The 6,002-nt window shown below is 30.9% G+C and overlaps 1 pseudogene; it reads left to right on the top strand.

Annotated features, from left to right (window-relative positions):
- Positions 1-3,218: 3,218 nt before the first annotated feature.
- LOC108222518 (zinc finger A20 and AN1 domain-containing stress-associated protein 4-like) lies at positions 3,219-3,741 on the top strand (annotated as a pseudogene).
- Positions 3,742-6,002: the final 2,261 nt, after the last annotated feature.

Genomic DNA, 6,002 nt, shown 5'->3' with positions numbered 1-6,002 from the left:
CCGCATAAACAACCTTTGATAGCATGCTTACACATATCAGTTTCATGTTATTAGCTTGCTGTTAGTGTTATCATCAAAACCTTAAGAGTATCAATGGACACTGTTAAGTTTCAGACAGTTAGCTGCTATATACCTTTGGGAACATATTTTTTTTGTGAATTTTATTATATTGTAATAATTTATTTTAGGAATGAAGTACTCCTCGTCCTCTATATAATAGTTGCTTGACTTTTTTCTCACATATTTTCAAGAGATTTGACCGTACACTTATAAATATTTTTTTTGAGAATAAAAATATTAGTATCATATTTTTATTCACAAAAATAAATTTTTAAAAACAATATTTACAAATATGGGGTCAAAACTCTTAAAAATACGTGAAAAAATGTCAGGGTTTGTTAGAATATGTTAATCTCTTGACTTTTTTGCACGTGTTTTAAGAGTTTTGTCCGCATGATCAAATTTATTATTTTTTTTTAAAATTATCATTTTGTGAATAAATATATTATGTCATATATTTATTCATAAAAAGAAAAATTTTAAAAACATATTTATAAGTGTGCAGTCAAAACTCTTAAAAATATGGGAAAATGGTAAACAGACTAACGATAGAAGATAGAGGGTATAGTACATTATATGAGATTAAATTTATAATCATTTGTTCATTAATTATATTAAGTTGGTTTATGAAAATTTACTTGTAATATTAAAAAAATGTTAAAGATATAGACCTCATTAATTACAAAAACAATAATATGTGCATAGAATATGGACATAATATCCATATTATCACTACAAAAAAACAGGACAAAACCGACCGGCTAAAACCGACCGCCAAAAAAAAGTGTCGACTTAAAACCGACCGGACTAAATCGGTCGGTTACGTCGCAGAGCGACGTCGTTTTGCCTTGCTGGCAAGGCCAGGCATTTTATAACCGACCGGAACAACAGTGGTCGGTTTTACGGCTGACGTGTACAACGCTTAACCGACCACAGCCTCGGTCGGTTATGTGTTTTTAAAGAATTTAATTGATTTTTAAATAAATTATGAGTTTAAACGACGACGTGTGATCGCGAAAACCAAAACCGACCGCCAGCGGTCGGTTTTATCCTAATATATTCATATAATTTTTTTTATTTATGTGGAAAATGGATAACATAAACTCGTCAGGGAAGGGGTTACGACGCCGTTTTTGTATAAATATCATAACCGACCGGCACCGGTCGGTTTTAACTCGTAATTTTGATTAATATGATTCTCCCCCACTAGTCTATCTTTCTTTTTCCCCAACTTATTTTCTTCCTCTTCTCTTCCCAAAAATCTCTCTCTACTCCCCTCTCTCTGTCTCTCTGCCAACTAATCTCTCCCTCTCCGCCAATAAAATGCACATGAAGAATATGGATTTTAAACTCCGTTCGGTCTCGATTGGATTTTGGATATCAATCTCAATTAGGGTTCAATCTCAATTTAAAGGTATATCGATCTCTCCCTCAGTTTCTCTTTAGCATTTTGTGTATGTATATATGTGTTTTTGTATGTATGTATATATATGTTTCTTTATGTATATGATTTTGAATTTGAGTTTGATTTTGAATTTGAGTTTGATTTTGATTTTTAGTTTCTCTTTAATTGTGAATGTTCTTTGAATTCGATTTTTAGTCGAGTTTGTAAGCATGAATGCATGATAATGAAGAAGGAGTCCGTTTTTGAAGCAAAATATATAATCATTTCATTCATATTCATAATTTATAAGAACACCCATAAACATATATATTTATAAATACTTAAATAAAATTCATAATAAAACACTTGAAAACAACTGTAACAACTTCAAATCCCCGAAGGGCCCGCCTTGCCTTTGCCTTTGCCCGACTTGTCCTCCTTGTCCTCGTCCTTCTTTTGTTGCTTCAACTTCGCGGTCATCATCCCCGCGAAGCGAATCAACCACTCTTGCTTGCGTAGCGCTGCACGCCTTTCTTCCTCTAACCGCTCCTGTTCGAGATACTGATCCATTTGCATGAACATGATTGGGATTCTATAATCCCAATCCATTTCCACCCAAATTTCATCGGGGATGTCGAGAATGCCATAGGAGACTCCATCGATTGTGACGGTGTTGTTGTTGTAGTTGATTGTGACTGCCATTGTAATTTTGATTGTGATTGTAGTAGTTGTAGTTAATTTGTGGTAGATTACAGCCGGTCGGTTTTAGTTCCCCCAACAAATTTGACTTTTTTGGTCAACAGATTATAACCGACCACATCCGGTCGGTTATATTATTCTTATATCGATTGACCATATTTTGGTCAAACATTTAAACCGACCGACTCCGGTCGGTTTTAGTTTACACGTGGCTGTGGCGTCCACGTGGCTCCAGATGGCATTGCTGCAGGGCCCAGGTAGCGACTTTCTTAAATAAGCAAAACCGACCGACATTTCGGTCGGTTTTCGTCTTTAAACCCGACCAATAGCTGATAACCGACCAGGTTACAACCGACCAGCTTCTCCGGTCGGTTTTAGTGTTAAAACCGACCGTTTACCGTTGTAACCGACCGTTTTTGGCGGTCGGTTTTGTCCTGTTTTTTTGTAGTGTATATTCATAAAAAGAAAATTTGAAAAATAATAGTCGACTAGCTATTATTTTAGAATGGAGGGAGCAGTATTGTGCATAGAATATGTGATGATCTTTAAAGAGATTACTTACTGGATTACTGCTGACGAACAAAACAAAACGTCATGCAATTTTTATTTGTTCCTGAAGCTGTCAGACAAAACAAAACGCCATGCATTTTTATATCACTTTTAAAGACATCAGTTATTCCTGCCGGCGGAAAAAACAAAACACCATGAATCAAACCGACTTCAAATAATCATTTCATATATATTTTCATCAAGTTAATTAGTATGTTCATAGTCATGTTGGGCACCTATTTCTCCAACTTCAACTTCAACCTGGCCACCGAATACCAGCATTGCCTCTAGATCTTCTCCGGGATTCCATCTCATATGTTTATGATTTTTGTGTTATTTTTCATTTTGTTTAATTAATATTTTTTTATATTTTTACATTTCATTTATAGTTTGTGCAAACATAGGAATCATTTGTATCCCTTTTGATTTTGAGGCTGTGATTTATGAGATTTGTATTCCAAGTCTTGTTTTTATAGTATTCAGGACAGATTATGAGATGATCCCATATCGCAAGGTAGTTGAATAGATGGAGGCGTCAAAGGAGAAAGGCTCCCAATCTCCAGAAAAACCCATTCTTTCTGTCAACAACTGTGGGTTTTTTGGCACTGCAGAGACTATGAACATGTGCTCCAAGTGCTACAAAGACATGATACTCAAACACGGACTTAAAAAACTCGCATCAACATCTACTGAAAATATTGTGCAAGGTGGCTCTGGCAGTACCCACAAGGAACCTGCAGCTGGTGACACCATTAATTTGCAAGCCGGAGATGTGCAGTCAAAATTTTTCACCACTTTAGCACCGGTTGACTCATCATCCTCAAACCAGGATTCAGAGGTGAAAGTTAAAGTGGGACCAAATAGTTGCTGCAGTTGTCGGAAACATGTTGGTTTAACACGTTTTAGTTGAAGGTGTGGAAACTTGTACTGTGCAGATCATCGCTACCCTGACAAGCATGAGTGCTCATTTGATTATCAGGCTTCAGCGGGAAAGGATGCTATCAGGAAAGCCAACCGGGTGGTAAAAAGAAAAGCTTGACAAGATCTAGGAGCCAGATGCAATGGCCGTCCCCAGAGTTCAGTAACAAAGTAGGATCTTTTTTTCTCTGTCACAGCATTCTCCTTGTGAAATGATTAGTATGATCAATGATGGCACTAAGATTTCTCTGTAATAGGATTTAGTGTTTTTGTTCAGGTAGATTGTTGGACATTCTTATAATTTTACTTTAATGTTTATTTTGTCTTTTGTTTATACTATTATAGCATGATGCTAGTGTATTATCTTAATACTAGCCTTTAACCCGTGCGAAGCACGGGCGGATATAAAATTTGTGATTTATTAATTATAATTTAAATTTTAACATCATTTTATTAGTATTTTAGTATTAATGAATCAGATTTTAACCAGATTATATTTACCAACTGATTACATTTTTCGGACGACTACGAATTATACCAATATCGGTTTATTATAATATAGTATATAAATAATATATAAATTATATTTAAAAAAATAATGGTGGAGTTTTTTATCTTGTATTACATTGTTTGTAATTTGAACGGTATAAAACTCTTTAATATTCTAAGAGTAAGAGAAGTCTACATGTGACCGACTTGTAATTATAAAGGAGATGACCAAACCAAAATTTTATACGACTACAAATTAAACCTATGTTGGCTTATTATATTATAGTATAGTATAGATTACTAGCCTTTAACCCCGTGCAAAGCACGGGCGGGTATATGATTCGTAATTTATTGATTATAATTTAATTCTTTAACACCATTTTATTAGTATTTTAATATTAATGAATTGGATTTTAGTTAAATTATATTAACCAACTCGTTATATCTTCTAACGGAAATTTAGCTTTCACAATTTATTATCTATCTATAAATATTTTTTATATTAATATGCGACAGTTTATTATTCAATTTAAATCAAATTTTTCCTATTTCATATATCTTCATATGTTACGTAATGACTCGTGTTTGTAATGAAATAGAATACGTAAGTGTTAAATTTCGAGTAGAATACGTTATAATTAAAAAGTAGCGTCTTTAATTATTTATATGTATTTTAGACAAAAGATATTCAAAATTGTATATTTATAATTAGTTATACGTTTATCTATAAGTAATTTTTAATATTAATATATATTATTAACAGTAGTTTGACCTTTTTTTTAACTAATTATAAATTATATTTAAAAAGATATTAATATACATAAGGAGTGTTTTTAGTATATGAAACTGTTTAATAGATATCTACTTGTAGACTTTTAGTTTTAGAGGAGAGTACCAAACCAAAATTTTGTTTTATAATATTTAAAAAGATATTAATATACATAAGGAGTGTTTTTAGTATATGAAACTATTTAATAGATATCTACTTGTAGACTTTTAGTTTTAGAGGAAAGTACCAAACCAAAATTTTGTACGACTACAAATTATACCTATGTTGGCTTTTTATAGTATAGTATAGATATTATGGTTTGTATATACCTCATCTTTATCCAGGATGGGAACATATTTTTTATGTGATTTTAATTATATTTCAATAATTTATTTTAGAAATGAAGTACTCCTCGTCCTCTATATAATTGTTGCTTGACTTTTTTCTCACATACTTTTATGAGATTTGATCATACACTTATAAATATTATTTTTGAAATTTTTTTTGGGAATAAAAATATCAGTATCATATTTTTATTCACAAAAATAAATTTTTAAAAATAATATTTACAAATATTCGGTCAATATTCTTAAAAATACGTGAAAAAAAGTCAAGAGACTAATATATCATAAGAGAGGGAGTATGTTAGAATATGTTAATCTCTTGACATTTTTGCACGTATTTTAAGAGTTTTGTACGCATGATTAAATTTATTATTTTTTAAATTATCTTTTTGTGAATAAATATATTATGTCATATTTTTATTCATAAAAAGAAAATTTTTAAACAAATATTTATAAGTGTGCAGTCAAAACTCTTAAAAATACGTAAAAAAGTAAAGAGACTAACGATAGATGATATAGTACATTATATGAGATTAAATTTATAATCATTTGTTCATTAATTATATTAAGATTAGTTTATGAAAATTTACATGAAATATTAAAAAAAAGTTAAGATATAGACCTTATTAATTATATCAATATTTTTTATCGATAATTAATAACTTAGAACAAATATAAAATAAATATATTTTAGTTATTAAATTGAAATAGTATTTTATAAAACATCTCTTTGGCTAATTAAAAATAATTATAATTTCATATACTCCAATTGTATCACTATTTCATAAAT

Source organism: Daucus carota, chromosome 5, assembly GCF_001625215.2.
Source record: "Daucus carota subsp. sativus chromosome 5, DH1 v3.0, whole genome shotgun sequence".
NCBI lineage: Eukaryota > Viridiplantae > Streptophyta > Magnoliopsida > Apiales > Apiaceae > Daucus > Daucus carota.
This window is presented reverse-complemented; position numbering and strand designations above follow the sequence as displayed.